The sequence below is a fragment of the Artemia sp. Qi Xiang Cuo genome, chromosome 13 (genome assembly GCF_049724085.1).
Source record: "Artemia sp. Qi Xiang Cuo chromosome 13, ASM4972408v1, whole genome shotgun sequence".
Taxonomy (NCBI): domain Eukaryota; kingdom Metazoa; phylum Arthropoda; class Branchiopoda; order Anostraca; family Artemiidae; genus Artemia; species Artemia sp. Qi Xiang Cuo.
In genome coordinates, this window is record NC_142806.1 from 50,417,361 (window position 1) to 50,440,701 (window position 23,341).

A 23,341-nucleotide genomic window follows, 5' to 3' on the forward strand; every position below is an offset into this window, starting at 1 on the left:
TAGGGGAATTCAATATATTGATAATTCATCCAATTGATTGTTTTAATTTGTTCTTGATCACCTGGTGGCGGAGGCCAATCATAGGGTCTAATTTTTATTTCATATTTACGATCCTTTCTCAGGATGTCATAGGTATTTTTGAGAATACAGTCGACAAGAGCCACTTCATACTTTCCGTCGAATTTGATGGTGGGGGAGAGTTTTGTCCAAAAATCACTTGTTCTATTCAGATCATAGTAGAGAGGATCAGAAACATTGGACATGAAATTCACATATAAATCATTGGGCATTGTTAATATCTTCAGCACCGACCCAAGAATCAAAATCTGAGTTGTATCCTAGCCAGCGAACAAGCAACTGTTTCTTACCATGGCGTGTACGACTCTTTAATATCTTTTCAATTTGATAAATTTCACTAGTGTTACTAACTTTTTGCAATTCATAGTCATAAAAGCCGCCGAGAATCTCATCATCTTTGGTGTCTCGCAGTCGATAAGTTATGGGTACAGTGTGTAGGATTTTGGACACTTTAAAAATTTCGGTGATAAATAAATAATTCCCTTTTCAAAAACATTTGTTGTTCTATTAATTCAAACAATATCACCAACATTGAATTTCTTCTTTTTTTTCTCTTTTTCACCATTGGAGTATTGCTTTAGAAAAGCATCAAATGTATTTTCACTGTAGTGAACATCCCTTGGTGTGGAGTTTGACAGAGATGGATGTGGTCGTTGTTTATAAATCAACATGATTTTATCTAAATCATGAATAAAAGCCGATGTATTTTTCAGGGTACAATATCTTGAAATTAATAGACAAATCGTTCTTATTAATAGTTCAGCCAATGCAGCCTTTATAGGGCTGTGACTATGATAAAGTATCGTAATATATATAAAAATAGTCTTTTATACATGTTGATGAACAAATTCGCTGCCGTAATCAGATTAAATTTTTCTATACGAGCACTGTTCTAGAATACTTTCAATGGCCCTAGTAACTTCAACACTTCTCAGTGTCTGCAATGCAATGGTATAGGCATAGTAACTAAAGACACTGATTTCCACTAGAATATATTTGTAGGGGACATTGTGACGTTGTTGAAGTGCGTCTAAAGTTAAAAGATCCGTTTGCATTATATGCAGAGGGAAAAAGGCTTTAGTTTGTCAATATTGTTTCCTGCGAAGCCTGTGATTTCGATACAGTGTGTAACCCGGCTCATTTTTTAGATACTCTTTTGCATTTTTCAGTGTGGTGGTGCCGGAGACAGCTTTGGAAAGAGTTTTAGGAGAACTTAAACTTCCCGCTTCGCCAATATTTTCATAGACACCTTTCAAAACTTCATCCATTTTGAGTGTAAACACGTAGTGTAATGTCCACTCCCCTTTTGCACACTGGAGGGCGAATCAATTCGTCTTCGCTTTTGACTAGCAGCCACAGGTGTTGTAAAATCAGTGGTGCTGATAGTATCTTCAAATATTGAATCTTCTTCTTTTTTAAATGGTGTTGGAGGAGGAGGACTATATTCTCTTAGTTTATTTAGAATTTGATTATTGACAATAAGACTTCTGGGAAAGTTTGATAAATAGAGAAAGGTGTATAGATTATCGTCAATGGATAAGAGTCCTTTACGATTTGTAACCATATCACACCTTAAATCAACTAGATTATAACTTTTTCCCTGAATTATAAATCGTGTCCCTGTGCTCTCGACTTGAACTTGATCACCAGTTTCCAACATGAGATAAGATAATACTCTTTTACTCTGTTCTCCATAGGAGACTGGCACTAGGTTTCCAATTTTCAATACAATTGAATTCAATTCCTTCTCCTTTGATGCTGCTGCAGAATCTGGAGATGTTTCCTGTTTAGAGGGATCGGTGACGGGTCTCTCACGATAAGGTTTATGCTTGTCCACACCTCGCAATGCATCTTGAAGCAAAATCAGTTTTTTGTCATAGGCAAAATTCTCATCTTTAATGAATATGATTATATTGTCCTCAAAATGTTATATGGGCGAGAGGACAAGTTCAAATTGTGTCAATTTATATGTTTTTGACATTCTCTCACTAGAGAAAACTGTTTACAAGTCCTGCAATTATCGGTAGTAAAAGTGTGAAAAAGCTACCGCCCACCTGAAGGAGCCGCGTTGTTTTAAATTTTTTCACCTTGTTTTTACAAGCCAAGGCGCGTACAGTAGAACGATGTTGCTTTGTCTGTTGTCTAACACCTTCTGGCAGTTGAACATTGCCCTCAGTTAAATTTAAACAAAGTTCAGATATTAGATTAATGAAATCATTGTCGACCCCATGTTTGAGTATATCCTTCCTAAGCAATGGTTTTGAAGTGCTTAAAACGGAAAACAGATGCCGTTGTTCGTGTAGTTTCTTCAGTGTCATAATGGGGACTAATAGTCTTTTCTAATGTTCACCGGAAGATATACTGTAATTTCATTATTGAAAATATCGGTGACTACACGTAGATCCTCGGGCGTGCTCTGATTAAGTTCCAGCAAAATGTAACCGTTGGGCTTGCTAGTCGCCTGAGTGTACGCTGAAAATATAATTTTAGGGGCGCGGGATTATATCTGCTTATTTAGATTTTTGCGCGAGATATAACCCCGCACGACTCGATAGATAATATAGACAGTGCAATTCAAAGCAAGGGTTCGCATACATTTGCTCTGATGAAAGAGATTGTGTAGACCCAGAGTAACGGAAATGTGTTCATGATGTGAGCGAACGGTGAACAGTTGTAGCATTTCCTGTGAGAACTGTTCAATGGATTCAGCCAAATCATCAATAATCAACCACGAGTTCGATTCAATACTATTGAAAATATCAAGTCCTCGTATGAATTGTATTGGTATGGTTGTGGCAATAGCTTTTATTTTATCATAGGACTCCTGCCAAATACTATAGCAATAGTAGATTTTTTTCGGCTTCTTCAAAAACATTTTATCGCAATTTTGAATTATTCTAGCTAAAAGCGTTGTTTTCCCCGACATTGAGGGACCACACAGAAACGATCTGAATGGTGTTTTAAATTGATACATGCTGCTGGGGACAACAGTCGGACTACAACTAACTGTAAATCTTATGTGCTCAATGAATAAGTAGCAATAATTTCCCCATTGATCTATCTATCCAAGAACAACAAAAAACAATATTTCATGGCAGCATTTATTTCGAAACTGCATGAAAACAAATATTTGCAGTCAGCATGCACAACAATAAAAAAAATAACACTTTTTCAACAAGAACAGTTGACAAAATTTAATGGTTGTCAACAGTATAATTATATTTGTCTAACGTGTAGTCAGGGAACTTATAAAAATAGATAATAAACAATTATTTTTTTTAAATACTTTCCTCTACATCACTATATTTACAATAAACATCACTTTTTGTCTTTAAAGAATGTTGTCCATCTACAACACTTTTTTTTTGTACAACACTTTTCTGTACACTATATTTGTACAACACTTTTCTGTACAACACTTTTTGTCAACTTAAACACTTTTCTATACAATAACACTTTCTATACAACAAAATACACACACTCAGGGAACAATAGCACGTATGCCCATTATCCACTGCTTGGCATTTCAGCTCAAGAAGCAAAAACGTCTCAGCCGATTTGTGAATGATGTTGTAGATAAAAGAACTATTTACCCATGGACTATCTAGTCCCTCTCCCTCCCTATACCAACGTGTCAAGACTAGTCCTATAAAATTTAAGTCATAATTGGAATTATGAATAAAAAAAGGGATAAAAAACCTCTGGCTAACATTTAAATTACACGATTGATGCGCAACCCCTCTAAAATTACTACCCCCCGTGGATCGATTCGGGGCGACATGGACCTGAGCGCTAACTTTCCCCTCCCCCCTCTTTTCTATTTAGCCTCCTTAAACCTCTCGATAAACTCCCCCTGGCCTATCCCCAAGATTTTTGAATTTTAATCGCGATTTGATCCTTTGCAGACAGCACCATTGGAGTTTGGGTCGTTAAAAAACGCTACCTAGCGTAAAGAGCCGAGCAGTTCCGTGTTGTCAGTGCCAGGACAAAGACCTTCACCTCATACACGTTGTTCACTATATATAAGACCTGCATGGTGTTAGAATTGTCTCTTTGCGCGTGGGCGTAGGACACTGCAATAGCCAGATGTTCTTTGACTCGGTTTGGAAATTGGGGGTCATTCACCTCCACCAGTTTAGCTTCACAGTCCAAAGATATTTTGTTGCACTGGAGAAGGGTGTTTTGAAAATTTTTGAATCGTAGAATGGCCCTATCCCTTGAAACGGTTTCCACTGTCTGATAGCCATGCCGTCTACAATGCTTCATATGATCCCGTAGTTTTATATCACTACGGAATTGTGACAAGCATGTTGGACAGTAAAAACGTACCCCTAGATCCTTACCACCCCCCAGAACTCTACTAATGTCAGTGATAGGGTTAAAATGACCGATTGTGTTCGGTTGACTAGGTGGTGTGTAAAGCAACCAAACCCAGTGTTTAACCAAATCAACTGAGGGGCCCCTTACAGGGAAAACCACCCCCTTATTTTTTCTGCGAACCCCATCTTCAAATTCAGTTTCATATTTTACCAAAGTAACACTGATGGTCAAGTGGGCCTGAGACTTTTAAATAATATAAATGAATAGAATCTCTAAAGGGACTTTCCACTCTAGACACGAAAAATCTACAATGGGGAAACTGGATCCCTCCTTCCCATGTACAGCCCAAACGTCTAAATTCGTCTTGGTAGCGTCCCGAGCTAGAGGCTCGTATGCTGATATGAGGAAAGCATATCTGAAACACTTTTGACCTGTTTCAAAACAGATCCGCTGGACACCTTTACAACCTTCTAGATCTGGATTATAATTTAAAACTACTGCCCTTGGTCCACTCCCCCCTCTTAAAATAAAATCTTTCTTAGATTTACAAATGTTTACACTTAAATTTTCAACAAAGAGAACTAGAGAGCCACTACTGTTTTCATTAAAGTTCTCGAGATGCGTTATAATTTGATCGACCCAATCTATGAAAGCACCCTCAAAATTTTCTAAATTCGAATAAACCAAACGCATCTCGGAATGTATAAAATGATAATCCACCTCACTTTTCCCCTCATTCAAATAAAACACCTTTAAAACAATAGAAACCTTAATTGACTCCCTCCCCCACAATTGAATTTGATTCTCCAGAAGTGCACGAATTTTGTCTACATAGTTGTGTACAATCTCTACAGGGTCATAAACAAAATTTCCCCCCATAAGTGTATTAAAGGGATCACCAAACGTTGCAGTGAAAACAACTATTTTATTTAAAATTATATTCGACAGCTGAAAGTCTGGGAGAGTTGTATATCCCCCCCCGTAGGCTATAGGACCCCCTCCTCAACTCTTTTCCCCACGATTGCTCGTTTACGCTGATATAGACTCGGGACTTGGTTACAGATTAAATTTCTTAGAAGGGGAAGGATTCGCCATCAATTCACCGACAAAAGAACCCCACATCATACTAGTATATGGGACCAGAAATACTCAGTCCAACTCTTAATTATCTACATGACCCTGCTTATCTGCGCTTTTATCTAAATTTAAAAAATCACCTAAAAAGTCGTCAATATTATCTGGAATTTGATGTAAATCATCCCATAGTGAATTGTTGGGGGGCTCCACGTGTGCCTCCTCTCCTTCTCCAACTGACGAGCAGGGGGGAGATGGCGAGTATGGAACCAGGACAACCTGTAAATGAAAAAATAACTTATTTTCAAAGTGTTCAAATCATCCCCTACTGCTTTTAAAATTTGGATTATTATTGCTAAATAACATTTGGTTTATACAACTGAAGATAATCTAAGATATGACATAGAAGGCGACAATTTGTTCGTTTATTTTCAAAGTGTTAAAAAAAAAATTTTTTTTCGGCGCTCCCCCCAGCGCCCCCCCTAGCCTTATCCCACAGCGCTTCGCGGACCATCCAGGGCGCTTTTCGGAGCCCCAGCGCACCCCTGTGGCGCTTCTCTGACCCGTGGCGCTTCCCCCCCCGGCGCTCCCCGGCGCTCCCCTGACTCGTGGCGCCTCCCTGTGGCCCTTCCCAGCCCCATGGCGCATCCCCCGGCACTTCCCTAACCTTGCCCCCACAGCACTCCCCGGACCCATCGGCGCATTCCGGGCTCCGGTTATTTACATAATGTCCCAAAAAAGTTGAAATATTTCTAAGTCCATACAGGTTGAGTGAACTCCTTATTAGCTCACAATTATTGTAAGCCCCCGCGTGAGTGGTTGAAATGAAAAGCCTGAACTTCAGACAAGGAAACAGTACACTTAAATGCTGTAAACCGTTAACTCAGTATATCGTCAACAATGTTTCCACATCACTATAATATTGGTAAGGGTTGTAAGATTGAAGGCTATTTTAAAATATCCTTGCGCAAATTAGGGGGTCCATATGTGACAAATAGATAAATGTGAATAATCTCACCTAGTTCCTTCTCTTGAAATTTTGTGATATTCAATTGTGAAAAAAAGGGGATTTTGAGTTTCAAATGGTTAGCATTAATTGAAATTACCCATGAAAAATATTCGCTTATGAGATAGCGGGCGAAGAGATAGGGATGAATGCATAGAAATTATCAAATATTAGAAAAAATAGTATTTTAAGTTCAAAGGCATTGATTATTAATAGAAATTACCTAAAAATATTTGCTTATGTGATAGCGGCGAAGAGATAGGGGTGAATGCATAGAAAATAGCAAAGATTAGAAAAAATAGCATTTTGAGTTTCAAAGGCGGTGATTATTAATAGAAATTACCTAAAAATATTCGCTTATGAGATATCGAAGCGATAGCAAAGATTAGAAAAGAGCGGTTTCTTTGCGAAAAATTACATTTAGATATCTCCGAGGGAGGGGGGAGAAGAGAAAAGAGTGGTTTCATTGTAAAAAATTACATTTAGATATGTAATATGGGGTTAATATCTCACTGAGATAAGTTTATATTGGGATTGAAAAGGACTAAAAATTGGAAGAAATAGAAAGGTAGGAAAAAATGCTTACATCTGCATACCCCGGCTGCATTTGGGCATCCGAAGAACCAGGTAGTGCATGCTGGAGGGCCACTTCCTGACCTATCGATGATGGGGCAGCTCTTGAAGGCCCAGGCAACGTTTGATGGAAGGTGGACGGGCCGGCGGCGTTACATTCTTGTACAGATGATTGCACTTGTTTTGGAGGCTTCGGCCAGCTACCATATTGCCGGACAGTAGCCTTCGCATGGCCCGAATTATTAACCCTCGCTTTCTTGGAAGGAGGGGGCACGCATTCTTCACAATTTGCCTTAAAAAGAAGAGAAAAAATTAGTTTCAAAATAATTTGCCCCTTTTTTAAAGAAAGAAAGTTAGTATGATCATCCATATAATTTTGTTTAGAAAAGGCATTTATCACCAAGAATGCACAACATAAAAAAAATTTCGGGAAATATACTAAGCGCATCCTTTTGAATCTGATAATTACGGGTCACTGAACCGTTCAAAAGCCGGCCTGTATAAATTGACCTCATTTCTTATTTTTAGGTGTTTCTGTTCTTTTCCGGTTTTAATCTGCATTGTGCACGCCTTGTTTGATGCATTTAAAGTATTAACGCTATTTCTTATCTTTCCATATCCTTTTACGATAACTGGTATTTATCACACACCCAGAAAAAACAGCCCACGGAAAATGACCCCCACGGAAAATATCCCTGAGAAAAGACATGAGCCAATCCCCCCTCCCTCCCCCGAAAGATATGGTAAAAATGCTATTCAATTTACGCATAACAAAGCAATGTATCTTTTTCTTAAACTCACCCCCCTTACTTTACACGCGAAGAAACAGTTTGTTTTCACCTTACAATGATGGCGATAGAATTGAGGCATGGCCCCCTCCCCCTTTCGCCAATGTCCTAAATATATTGTTAGATCTTAATTTGAAAATAACGAGATTTCACTGGTTCTCCAAAAAGAGACTGTATATGCCTGCGCTTAATAAATTGCAATTGTCTGCATGAAAGTGTTTTAATTTGACAGGAGAAAAACATCCGATTTTGATCTGAGAAACCTTTCACAGGAAGTGATTTAAAAGGGTGACATCTAATTTTAACCTAGCGTAGAGTATTATGTCAAAACCAGGTTCGGTTAATAACAACAGTGACGGAAGTCAATTGTCGCTTTTAGCTAGGATATAGACGCTTAAAATCGCATAAATTTAACGAAAGAAAATTATTTCTTTTTGCTAGAATTAAGGTCGTAAACAGAGGGTGAAGGAAGGATGGGGTTTACGTAACGAAAAAAGTGCGTATTTTAAATTTTTTTTCTTTTATATACATAATTGAGGGCCGTTTGTCTTGGGGGGGGGTGTACCCGAATATAGTAGAGGGTGACCACGGAAAACAATTTTATTTTGAAAATAAAAAATGAAAACAGAACTTACATTGCTAATTGTGGCTGCCAAGGCTTCAAGTTCATCAATAATTTCATATGTTCTATCCATTGTGTCACAATACTTTCGGATAATTTAATCACATTGCATGCCCGTTATATACGAAATCTCAAGGGCGAATTGTTATGTAACGGGGAAATCATATGTAACCATGCCTCTGATTGGTTGAGAAGGAGGATGTATCCGACTCACTGATTGGCTAAGAAGGAAACATGTGATCTAACTGTTTCCGGAAAAGTCATAACATTTGGCTTGAACAACAACAACAAATACTATTTCTGGATCATCCATAAAACAGACATGAAAAACATCAAATAAATCGAACAACACACATAACCATCCATCAAACAGACATGAATTGCTGTTGACATACATAAACGTGACAAATTTCCTGTTTTTTCATTCTCAGTGAGAAAACCATAAAACAGACATGAATTGCTGTTGACATCCATAAATGTCACAAAGTTCATGTTTTTCAAATTCTCACTTACAAAAACCATAAAACATCCATAATTTGATGTTGACATCCGAGAAAAACATCAAATAAATTGAACAACACACATAAACATCCATTAAAACAACCATAACTGTGACAAAATTCATGGTTTTTCAAGTGAGAAAATTCCTGTTTTTTCATTCTCACTGAGAAAACCATAAACCACGTGGGACTGTCACGACTGGCACCCCCATCTCTACTGGTCTGTTACATGGGTTTGATGTATCCAACCCCTAGATAATTCTGAGAGAAACGAAGTTGTACCCCAAAGAGTTTGAGAAACTTCCAAGAGGTTGATCTTTGGCAATTAAAATGGCGAGTGCCATCAACCATGCCATCATTATACTACGAACACAATCATCAACACGCCATCCTCATCATCATCATCATCAACACTAGTACAATACTAGCGCCATTATTAAGTGTCTTGTGGCTTTATGAAAAAGTTTTAGGAATGCTATTGGATTCAAGCTAAAATACCAATTTAAATGATAATTAATTAGCATTTGTCGTTTTCAAGGACTATCTTAGGTCAAAATCTTGCCCGCTTACAATAGGCTTAGGTTGGCTTGGAGAAATATTGGCAAGTTGAGAAGGATAATTTTCAGGACAATATTGATCTGCCATAACAAAGAATAAAAACCAAAGAAAATAAATACAAGAATGTGGTTATAAGGCCAACGAAAACGCTGAACGGAACAAAATGCATATTTCAAATTGACAACCGTCAACCAAAAAAAAAAAAATTTATAAAAATAAAAAATAAAATAAAAAGAAAACTAGAAACCAAACTAAGCGGAGCACCATCAAAAATAACAAAAAGATAAAATCAAAAATTGGAAGAATTAAAAATTGAAAAGCCACATATTATAATTTCGAACTGAACCTCCAATTAACAAAACTTCCGTATAATTGAACTTCCGTGCAACTCAACCCCGCTTAACTGAGTCTTCGTTCAACTGAGTCTCCAGGGAAATAGAACCTATTTAAGTGAGCCCTCGTACAACTGAACCTTGTTTAACTGAACCACCGGTTTAACTCAAACCTACTTAACTCAACCCTTGTTTAACACGTTCCTGTTTAACTGAACCCTCATGTAACTCAGTCCCCATTTAAACTAAGCCGGGTTCAAGTTCAAGTTCAATCATTTTATTATTAAAATATACATGTATATAATTGACATAGACCCATGGGGAGACAAGCTCGAAAAACTAGACCTAGACAAAGATACAATAACAAATTAGACTACAATACAAAGATACAATAATACAACAATAATATGAAAGTAGCAGCTAGCCAAGGATCCAAATTTAAAAAAAAATCAATATGATTAAATATAAATTAATACTAAAAGATAGCCGAGAGGCCCACATTCACCCAGAAAAACAAACCAAACAAATAACTTAGTCATATTAAGAAGACGCTTAATTAAAAGTAATCCTGAACTAAATGAAATTTAAGGTTCCTTTTTATTAAAGGAAGTGAAGAAAAATTATCAATAAAATCCTTGTGATCATCCCAGCACCGGCTATTGACACGAACGGAGCGAATTTAGATCTCTCAGTACTATACTTGTCAGTGTTGATACTCTTTTTTGTCGCGTGTTATAACGATGTAAATCTTGTGATTGGGAGAACAAACTTTGATTGAGGTAATTTGGCGGTAAATTCTTAATGTCATAATTAAATTGGAAAATAATTGCTCTAAAAGTAAATTGTTGAGAAACTGGAAGTATATCTAGATAAGTATATAAAGATGATGTAGAAGACTTATTTGGAAGTGCAAGAGGTGATGAAATAAAAAGTTTCAGGATTCCTATTGCTTTATTTTTTAAAATCTGTATTGGTTTAAAATGGCTCTTAAATGTAGACAAATATACTAGAGAACAATAATTAATATTAGACTGAATCAGAGCCAAATAAAGACTTCGTAAAGCAGAGTAGGGCAAATAATGCTTCAACCTCCGCATTAAACCAACATACCTTGAAATCTTTAAGCGTATATTTTGAATGTGTGTTTTAAAAGATAAGCTTTCATCAATCATAACGGCTGTGATAATTAAAAGGGCGTCATACGCCATTTTTGCTACTTTTAGGAGAGCCAGAAAACAAAAAAAAGTTTGTTGGCTGTGGTTGCTCTGAAGGGCGAGGCTAATGGAGATCAAGAGAACATATTCTAGACCAGCTTTTTCTGTTTTTTTCAGTGGTATAAATTGAATTCAAGTATTCTGAGCAAGCTCAAAATTCTTTCATTTTATGGCGTATGTCTCCTTTTTCCTTGACAAAAAAGGAGACAAATTCCAGGTCCCCATGTTATAGCTCCATAAGAAAATCCTCTTCTGTCATTCCGAATTCCAAAAAATACTTAAGGAATCTGGGCATTTTATCTGCAATATCAAACAGAGGCTGCCTCTGAGCTTTCTTTTGATATGAAATTCACCTGCGCACATCGTTCCGTTGAAGTACTAGAGACTTCTGATCCAATCTTACTTTTTGCACTAGCTTCCTCTTCCTTTCCCTTGGTGTACTACAGAATTACTTACAATAACCTCCCGGATTGTGGCCATTTTGTTCATATTATCAGACCGAGCGCATCCTACCCTCCTTTTATATTAATTCATCGTTTCGTCAAAGTACTTTGAAACTTTTCTTCGGCCGACTCTAAATTTTCGTATTCTTCTTCTTTCTCTTTTTGTACTCCAGGACTTCAAATAATATACCTGTTTTATTTCAAATAATACAAGAGTAAAAATAAGGAACTGAATTGGCACAACCTCTTGAAAGAACTTCGAATGATGCAAAGTAAAATATAGAAAACTCAATCATTGGCAGAACCTGTTTGGAACACTGGAAGATTTACTTCCACAAGACACACCAAAGTGATGATGTGTAAGCAATGACTAAACACGTTTGCAGTTCATAGTATCCCAGAACCAAAAATGGATTTTGATTAGTGCAAAATTCTACTTATGCTACTTCTACTTGAATCTACAAGAAGAAATGAATCATAAGGTAGCTTATTAGTTCGTTGTTTAAATATCATCACTTTGGCATCCTTCAAAATACGTGGTTAGATCAGGAGACTCTTCATTCACTGGCAAGTCAATCCAAAATTTCGTTTTCCGCTCATCGGAAATATGTGTGGATAGCCTCAAAATTCCTCGCTTCTTTGCTTTTGAAATCCCTCTAGGACCTTTCACGTTCTCTGGCAAACCTTTCATGCGCTTCGATTTCTGTTTAAGAAAATCAAAACGTTGTAAAGTGTCATCGAAATCGTACTTGTAATCGTACGTAATCGTAATCGTACGTCGAATAGATCTTTCTGCCCCTTTTGAAAAGTAACCTGCACAATTCTGTTCAGCAGGATAGAATCCTTTTCAGGGCTCTTTTTAGGTGCCTTCTCATTTTTCCACAAGAAAAAATCTTTCGTGTTCAGGACCTTCACACGATTGTTTTTCCTGCAATTTTGTATCAGAGTTAACAGATCCCTCAAATCCTCGACAGCATCCTGATTTCTTATCTTCTTTTCGATGCAACTGTGGATAGCATCCGCCGTCATATGTTTATGACCCTTAGTGAGGTACTTTATAGTAATAGAGTTGGATCCCTAGCTCTGATTCAAGATGCAAACAAGTGCACTAAACAGAATCCAATTTTTATTTTGGGCTGAGCAATTGTCACACCACAAAACAAATTCTTTCACTTCTCGCAACTCGCTAATCAGACTGTATGTGGCTGAGACCACACCATCAGCAGTTCTGCTATAGATGGCTTCATGCCATACTATGCAATACGCGGTCTCCGGCACAATTCTTGACTTTACAGGAGCAAAAGTCTCATTAAAGGCTACTAAACGGCTAGTGAAGTGTGACTCCTTGATTTTTGGCATAATGGGCAGCAAATGTACTTTCTGCATATCAATGCTGTACACCGCTTTTTCCACCCCATGAGGGTGTTGCGCATCTTTTTCTAGCTCCTTTCGTGCTTTCTGCGCCATTTGCTTATGATTTTCCATTACCTCCTTGTCTGATTCAGTTAGCTGCTCATTTTTCTCTTTGTTTTTCATGGTGTCACAAAGTTCGCAGGTATCACTCTTAGGCATTTTCAAAGATACATTCATGCTGTGCATCACAGCGGCATAAGAAGCACGAGAGCATTTTTCATTTGGATAGTTTTTCTGAAAATCACCAGGCATCAACTGAACAGTGAGTTCTCTTGGTAAGTATCTCACATTTGGACTATTTTTTCGACGATAATGCGGCTGGCATGGCCTGAAAGACTCGATATGCATCACTATAAGTTCTTTATTTAATGTCTCTTTGATGTTGTTTTGTATACAAGGTCTCTCCTTGACTGGAAAAGTCATAGGCTCCTTGCCAATATTCTTGCAGATTCTCTCAATCCACTTCGTGCTAGAAAATCCTAGTGTACACCTAAAAGTATTTCGGCAGACCCTGACACGTAACGGTTTCGCACTGCCGTCATCACCGGATTTCAAAGGTAAGAAATAGCTATAACTGAGCTTTTTCTTGAATGGCATACGGCCATCTACTTTCACCCATCTCCTGAAAATATTCACTGCCTCTGTCAGCGGTTTTTCATAAGTTAGGCGTTCCTAGTGGTCCAGAGCCCAGTATTCGCAATGGATATCCATCCTCATTTCCATTGATAACATAAAACAAATCCTTTTGCAGCCTGCCGAGCATTCCTTATCTATAAAAATACTTTTCATTTTGGCTTTTTCAATGCTTGCTTTTTTTATCGCTTCCTTTCTCTTTTTCTCTTTTGCACTTCTGAATACAGGATTCTTCTTGGACTCTGGTAGAGAATCTTTCTCTTGCTCTTTACTGGTGCCTTGTTCCAGCTCATCTGAATTTTCCTCGACTAAAGAAGTTTTTCTGTTGTTTTTGTTTCGCACTTTTTTCATTCTCTTTCTTTTTCTATCGTATTTTTCACTTCCGCTACTCTCACTTGAACTTTCCTCAACTGGCAAATACTCATCTGAACCAATGCTAGAAGCTTCGTCGGTGTTTGAATAAGCCGTCAGATTCATTTTAGCAGCGACAGGTGGCAATCCCTTTGGTTCCTCATCTTTGGGGTGGTCTGAACTTTGAGTCCTGGCAGTGCCATCACTACATACAATTTCCAATACGTCCAGTTCCTCGTCTTTCCGGTGTTTGAGCATCGAGTCTCAGGATTTTCGTCACTACACAAGCTCTGAACCAAATCCAAATCAAGTATATTTCCATCAGGCAAAAACTCAAGTTCACTTGCATTTAGAGACAGATTTTTCTCTATTTTTGTATCACCATTATTGTTCAATTCCGTGACCAACTCTTGACGATCAAGCCAGTGACGGACAAAGGAGGTGTTGTCAAATGACTTCATTGCACTGTCATAAATTCCCCAGCTCTGGGTTGAAAGCTGAGTTCGCTGTTGACTATCGTTGCTTGGTTCTGAATAAGCTGGGCTGAAACTATTTAACCTGCTGTCTCGCCTTTCTGAGATGTCTGTAGACGAATCGTGTTTCGACAAAGGATCTGGAGGCCTGTAAAAAAGAAACTTTTAGACTATTTTCCCAAAACAAATTTAGTATGTTATTGGAAGATCCACACAAATGTCCAGACATTCTGCGGAAAGAAAAAAGCTGTATTCAGACGGAAATAAAGAGAGAAGTACAACAAGCAAAGGAGCAAAATGGAAGAAAGAGGTAAGCCCGGAAAACCTGAAGGGTTGGTTAACAAGTTATATGCATGATGTCAGAAACTAAAGAGTGGAAAGAAAGAATAAAATTGAGTGGTTGGAAAACTTAAAGTTATTTGAATTTAAAAATTGATTGGTTTGAATTTTTTTTTTTTTTTTTTTTTTTAGGTTAAAAAAGAATAAAAGCGATTGAGAGTAAGGTAAGAGAAATTTGGGGGAAAGTGAAGCGTAAGTGTTAATATATATAATTTAAAGTTGAGGGAGGCGGGGAACGAGGGAAAAGAGAATAAGGTTGAAATAAAATTTATTTAGTAGCCAATGAGGAAGAAAAAGGTTGGAAAATGTTTTATTAAAAAGTCGAAAGGTGGTCATTGGATCCTGTTAAAATTATGTAAAAATGTAAAGCAGAATACGATGACCTTTAAATGTTTTGGAGGAAAAAGTAGTTTTTTAAGTGTTTGTTTTAAGTTTTAAAGTTATATTTTTTTAGTATTGGTGAGTTTTGAGGGATGAAAAATTGAAAAGAAGGTAAATAGAGCCACCGTAGAAGGGTTTCCTGGAGGGGGAGGACACCCTTCAAACGGGAAGAGCATTTTTTTTTTTAATTTGGAAGGAAGTATAGAAGTAGTATGTCCAAAAAACTACCAATACGTTTGGCTACTGAATAAAGAAAATAGTTGAATATTTTTTATTGTAGCGTAGGTGGTAATAAATTTTTCAAATTTTTAAAGAAGAAAAAAGAAGTATGAATGAGAGGAGAGGAGGAGGGTAAAAAAAATAATTTAAGAAGTTTTGAGAGAAGTTTTGATTGAATGTGAAAATGAGTAAGGTTAAAGTAAGTAAAGTTTAAGGATTTAAAAAAAATAAATATGATATTATATTTTTATGAATTTTAAAGATAGGAGTTAAATTTAAATTGAGTTGAGTTCATTAAATAGTAATATGTAGCCTAATGGAAAGATATAGTTTTTTTAGGGTTTTATGGAATAATATTTTAATATTTATGTTTTATAGATAAGTAAAAAAAAAAAAATCAAAATAATTGAGACCCAGGCTCAGGTTGCTGACTCTGCAGCTTCCCATGGAGATAAGCGATAAATGCCCAGAAAAAAAACATCTTTTATTTGCGGTAGCTACACTGCAGGTGAGTTAACAAAATTATTTATTCAATTGCATGTTATTTAGTTACTAGCATCATGATCTGCTCTCCTCTGTTGTCTTCCACTGCTCAGATTATTAATCAAATTCATACAAGATAAAACTATAAGACTTCTCACCTGCTGATTCCTTTCTTCTTTGCAATTTTAATTGCTTTTTGGACAAGAGTGTGGTCTCAATCACATTACAACAACTGTTTCTTCTTTTCTTCAAATCACGATGATTAGGCTGAAATTCGGCTGATTCTTGAGCCAAAAAGGAGACATATGCCAAATATTAAAGTTCAAAAGAACAAGAGTCAAAAGGAGACACGTGCTCTGCACGTATCTCCTTTTTGGCCCAGCTGCGATCCGCCTCCAAAAGTGGCGAATGTCTCTTTTTTATCTTCGCAACGGTAGGAGATAGGAGAATTCTGACTTCACCATTCGATTCCTCGTTCTGGGTTTGTCCATGACATACACATAACTCATTTTCGACCAAAATGGCATATGTCGCCCTTTTAATTATCACAGCCGATAAGTCCAAGGTACTTTATCACTTTCACCCGAGATATTGATAATAGATACTTTGAAGAAGTAACCCGGGTAAAACGAAGGCATATATTTGACTTCCTGCCCTAAATTATGAAATTAGTTTTTGATAAATTCAAAGCAATAAAATTTGAAGAACACCAATCAAGAACATTAGAAAATGCAGTATCAAGTTTTGCCTCCAACTCCTCGTCATTCCTCTTAGAAATTGAAACTGCCGTATCATCAGCAAAATGTGTGTTGAGACATGGGATTGCCAAAGCGCGGTGAAAATCATTTATATAAACTAGAAAAAGCAGAGGACCTAGGACAGAGCCCTGAGGCCCCCAACCATCGAGGACTGAGGAACAGGCGAAGAGAGAAAATTACCTCCATCTATTCGTTGCTTTCTCTTATCAAGATAAGATTTAACTGGATCCAACGCCGGTCTGCGCACACCACAATTATCCAATTTACGAAAAAGAATACAATGGGATATTGTATCGAATGCTTTTTTAAAACCTAAATATATTGTTGCTAGAATTTCACCTCTATCTAAGCATTCATGAATATATTGGATGAGAGCAATGATAGCGTATTCAGTATTGTGTCCAGACCTAAAACCAAACTGGGAATTGGCGAAAAAACTAGACGATTTAAGAAAGTCATAGAACCTCTTATAAATTGCCCTCTCAAATATTTTAGAAAATGCTGACAAAATATAAATAGGGCTGTAATTTGATGGGTTCTCAGGAGAGTCACCTTTGTGAAATGGAGTTATCTTCGCTTCTTTAAAAGCCGATGGGGAAACTCTATGTTGACATGAAAGATTAACTATATACTGGAATGATAAAATTACTGCAGACAATATTGCTTGATCGATTCTAGAAATAGATCCGTCGATTCCAGTTGAATTACCTGGATTTAGATCACACACTATTTTTTTTATTTCAGACCGAGAAATAGGCCCCAGAAAAATTGAATTACTTTGAGGAGATGGAAGGTATGAAGAAAAATGTTTATTACTACGCGAATCTAACTGGTTCTTTAGTGGTAAAACAATTTTTTTTCCTATACTAGCGAAATAAGCATTCAAAATATCAGCTCCTTTCCCCAATTTGTTAGTAGTTGATACATTTTCTAAACTAATAACTTCAGGAAAGTTAGAATTCCTTTTTTTATAATAGAATTAATTAAAGACCACGTTTTGCGAGGAGAATTTTGAGCTTCTTCGAAAGACTCTTTATAATACCTTTGTTTTGACAATCCTATTAGTGCGGTTAATTTATTTTTGAAAATTTAAAAATTTTTAATATTATAATCAGTTGGATTCTTTAACTGCTTTTTAAATAACTATTTTTTTTCTTAACTAATATCAAAATTCCATACGTTATCCACGGCCTTATAGGAAATTTTTCTCTGCAAATTTTCTTCGTAACAAAGGGGCAACTAGAATCAAGGCAGCAATTGAAATTTCTTAGGAAAGTATAAGTTGCCACATCTGTATCCTCCGTGGATATTACATCCTGCCAATCCAACAGACCAAGGCTTTCATTCATGTGTTTTAATGTTATTTTATTTATTAACCGTACTTGACGTTCCTATTTTACCTGCGGTATTTTATAAGTAAAAGCTAAATCTGAAACCATCAGGAAATGATCCGATATATCAATTAAAACAGCAAAATTTACTCTAATTGGTAAGGATGTAAAAATATTATCAATGAGAGAAGCAAAACTAGGTGAAATTCTTGTAGGTACCAGGCAAGTAGGAAGCAGATATGCAGAAAAGCAAGAAGACAATAAATCAACAGAAGCTTCATTTGAAGCTTCTAGAAGGTCAATGTTGAAATCTCCGGAAAGGATAATATCTTTGTTTTGAAAATGAGGTTCATGCAAAAAATCATGTTTCATATAACATCCCCCCAGGTTTAACTCAAATTTCATATAACTCAACCCCCCATTTAAATTAAACCCTGTGTAACTCAACTCAACCCAAGGCCTAAGACTAAGTTTGAACTAGCGTTGACTAGAAGATTAAAATTTGATTTTTGCTTCGTTCCCAGGTTCTAACTTATTTTACAAATCTGGCTAGCCCCAAAACTTTTTAAAGTAGTAAGAAACTTTCAGAAATGAATCCATTGCCAAGAACTATGGCCAGATAACGTTTATTTTTAGTTTTATGGCAAACTATGAGCTTTTTAATTAGTGCTCGGGTAAGGATCGGCTTGCTGTGCAAAGCTGCTCCATTTTAAGTACGTTGGATAGACTCAAGTTTGCCACCCCTAGTGATTTTTTACTATTTCTAGTGATTTTTTATATTGCCTAAACAAAATAAAATCACTAAATCAACCCATAAGTCACTAGATGATTGAAGAAAATCACTAAATCTACCATAAAATCCCTAAAATCTGGTGTTTTTTCTCACTGGGTGGCAACCCTGGACAGACTGGCGGAAGAAATACTATTAGGGAATATACATACATATACTTTTTTGTGATGCAGTCATGGCATCTACTACTATTACTTGGCTGTCCAGGATAGGGGATTTCTCATCCAGAAGGATGAGTTCTCTCCAGCTTATCAAACAGTTCATGGTAACGAACTGTAAGTAAGGAGTGACCCGGCTCAATAGTAACCAAAACTCTAAAAATGAAATTTTGATACCAATAGATGCATAAAAAAAATCGTATTTTTATGCTGATTTTTAATAAATAAGTTTCATCAAGTTTAATCTTACCCCATCAAAAGTTACGAGCCTGAGAAAATTTGCCTTATATTCGAAAAAAGGGGGGACAACCCCCCCAGAAATCATAGAATCTTATTGAAAATCACAATATCAGATTCAACGTATCAGATAAGCCTACTGTAGATGTTTCCAGCGCCTATCCTCAAGAATGTGGAATTTAGTATTTTTTCAAGAAGAAAGACCATGGATGCGTGTTTATTTGTTGTTTTTTTTCCAGGGGAGATCGTACTAGCCTAGTGGTCCTAGAATGTCGCAAGAGGGCTCATTCGAATGGAAATTAAAAGTTCTAGTACCCTTTTTAAGTAACCAAAAATTAAAGGGCAACTAGGCCCCCTCCACGCTCATTTTTTTTATTATCAAAGTCACCGGATAAAAACTTTGAGAAAGCCATTTTGTTCAGCATAGTCGAAAAACTTATTAACCATGTCTTTGATGACGACCTAATCCTCCAACGTCCCCGGGGGAAGGGCTGCCAGTTATGAACTTTGCAAATTGTTTACATATAGTATTGGTTATAGGGAAGTATACAGACGTTTTAAGGGGGGTTGCCTTTCCTAAATATCTCGCTTTTACGCTACAGTTTTTTTTAACTTTTAAAAGAGGTTATTATTCTAATAAAACAGCCTTTGTGATTCAGGAGTCATTCTTAAATAAATGGAACAAAAAATCAAACTTAAGTTATTATAAGGTTTTTATTAGTTTTAAAAAAGTAGAACTAATATACAAATTCCATTTTAATTATTCATGTACGGTGAGCCAAATTCAAAACCTACATTAATTAAAAAACGTTCAAAAATTAAATAAAAAAAAACAAGTTTTCTTAACTGAAAGTAAGGAGCGAAATTAAATCTTAAAACGGAATAAAATTATTTCATGAATGAAATAGGATTTCCCATTCTAAGCGCCTCACTTTTTAGGTTGAAGTTTGACTCTTTCTCACAACTCTACTTTTTAAAACAATAAAAAACTTTCGTCCACTTAAGGAACCGAAGCCTCTTAAAATTTCTTCTTATTTTTTTTTTAATATTATAAAAAAAAGTTTATAATGGACGATAGGGTGATTCTTTAAGGAACCGTTGCCTCAGCATCTCTTAGTTTGCTTCCTACAGAAACCATGCTAGTGTGTCTATAACCACCATACCTACTCATATCATCTTTCCTATAAAGGTGTTCAATAAAAGTTTTTCAAAAATTACTAGGCACTTGCCCTTTTTAAAAAATCCTATTCCCAATCTTCACTAATTTATCTCTAACCTCACAAACATCATATCTTAAAAACTCATAAATCGCACTATCAGCCCCCTAGGACTTATTTTTGCTTAATCGATTGGAGTCTGATGATTCAAACACTTCTCAGTTATTAATCTATGAGTGAAAATTCGCTGACGCATTCTCTCCTCTTTCTATAACCCAGAAGCGGATCCAGGATTTTTTTAGGGGGGGGGGCGCAAAATGGGTTGATCCGATAAAATTGCGTTAGGAGCTAGTTTAATTAACGCAAACTTGCGTTAATTGAGTAAATTACACAACTTTAGACTACGTTAGGGAGGGGGCGCCCCTCGCCCCTGGATCCGCCATCACTATAACCACGCTGTTCTTCACCTTAAAGATCTCTTAACCTATGATGCATTATCATGCTAAGTAATTTGATTTCAACAGAAACCAAGCTAAAGTGTTTATGGGTACCACACTCCCTCTATACCTTTTCTTATAAAGGGGCTTAATTAAAGCTTCCCAAAAATCACTAGGCACCTTCCCTTTATCAGACCCATATTAGTAATCTTCCATAGCTTATTTTTAACCTCACAACCTCCATATCCCAAAACCTCATTTGCCATACTTTTAGCACCCGAGGCCTTACTATCTCTTACTCCTTTTATTACTGTCCCTAACACCTCTTCGCTAAATAAATCTTCTTTTACTTCCAAGTTATTCTTTTCACTGTCATAACCTACAACTTCATCTTAGTTTAACACATTTTCAAAAGGTCTGGCACATATCTCCTTGAATAATTGAGGTTCATTCCTATCTTTAACTGAGACAAGTCCGTTTAAACTGACTTTATCCACTCAATTTCTTAAAATGACAATACAATATTTTACTAATATGCCGTCTGGCTGCATCTTCCTGATCATCGACGATTTTATCCCTGGTCCTTGTCTCATACCCCCTCATGCGAACTTTAATTTCTTCTCTACTTATTCCTCTTCCCCTTTCTTCTTCCTCTTATGCCTATTCCCCTTTCTTCTTCCTCTTATTCTCAAGTCACCTATCACCCAAAAATCTCATGTACAAACTATCTTCTTTTCAACAGAGTTCAAAGCGTTTTCGCTAATATTCCTAGCTACGTTTCTAACCCCTCCCTAGGACACCTTCTGCTGCTTCTAAAACTATTTTCCCAAAATTATTCCATTTATCTTCTACATTGCAAAATGTTAAATCCTTCAGTTTCATATTCAACTGTTCCTGGAGAGTTCCTTTCGAATTCTGATTCTGGAGTCTACCAAAATCACAACTTCCTGTAGGGTAGTTCCCCTTCCTAAATTTCATCTTTAGATTAACTTTAGATATTGGTAGATGGCGATATTCACTTTTAGCATCAATAACAGCAGTCCAATATACATTAGTATTTGAAGATCCTGCCAGTCTTCTATAAGCAATCTCCAAGGCCGTACCTAGGATTTTTTCTTTTTTTCGAGAGGATTTTAATTAAACATTTTTTTCAGGGGGGGGGGGGGGTTACACACAAAAACCTCAAAAAACGTATACCAAATTTGTTTATATCCATTTTTTTACGTTTTTACGAGTAAAAAAACATTTCGGGAGGGGTTCACCCCCCCTAACCCCCCGCTGGGTACGGCCTTGGCAATCTTCGACAATGGGTATAATAGGGTCCATGGGCGCCCATAAGCTGAATTCCAGGGGGGGGGGCAAACTTCGTCTAATTGCTACTGTTAATGCTATATAATACAAATCTCAGAAAAAAATATAAAAATAAGGCAGCATCATTCAGCCAGGGGGGGGGGGGAAAGAGCCCCCCCATATGGGCGCCCATGATAGGGTCACATGGCCATTTTATGACCAAACACCGTATTGGTGTATAGCTAGATCCTTTACCTACAAAACTGCAGCAGTTTACAAACATTACTGTTTTCTTTTCACTAAATTTACCTTGGCTAGGATACCATCTATCCCTAATTCTACCTACCTGGGCATAAAATTCCTTATTAAAAATACCATTATGCCACATATAACCCTTTTTGTTCCTGTAACTGTATGTAAAATTCATTTGACTTACTACTATCTCTGTCAGTGAGTTTTATACAGTCGAATACCACAACGACTAATGCCTTGCACTTTTTCGTGGGTTAGAATTTAGAAATGAATTATTATTGTTACTATTCAGAGCATTTTATATTTACAAGACATCCAAAAGAATTTAAAAAGAATCTTACGAAATAATCGCAAATTTCCTTTTACTTTATCAATTATAATTCTTCTGCTACTACTACTACTACTACTACTAACAACTCACTGTAGCACCGAGCCACCTGAGGCCAACAGTTGCGCGCGCTCCTCCTCATTCCAACTCTGTTCAAAGCTTGTCTCTACATCCTCCACAAAGTCCGAATTTCCTTCAAATACTTTCTTACAACCCCTCCCTCACAACAGCGACCTGCTTTTCGTAAGGCCCTAAATGGTTGGCCAAAAAGGACGATCTTTCAAGATCTGTCGTTTTTCGTCCGCAGAACGTATCCTAGATCTTTCTGTCATTTTAGCCCTTGAAAACATGATTGAACCCCATTTCTCGTACTGCTTGCTGTAATACCGTTGAAATATAATGCTTACTATTTGAAATACGTAATGATTACTATTTAAAATACGGTAAGTCAGACGGGTACCCAAAAGAACCTGCAGACAATTCCATTGGAAAGCATCTAACAAATTCTTCTTCGTCTTTCGAAACAGCCACGTTTCACATCCTTACTAAACCATTGTCATCGCTGTAGCTTCCAATCTTGGTTCGCAGACTTATCTTCCATTCCTTCAAAACCTTTTCAACTGTAAAAACAACAACAAAAAACAGTATAAATTCATGACCACGCCAGGTCACAAGAAGACATGTTAAGAAAACAATTCTTACTTCATAATATATAAAATTATCCTTATTTAGTTAGTTATTATAGTTAGCATTATCCTAGTTAGCATAGTTTCCAGGAGGAGCATCTTTATCCTCACCATTTT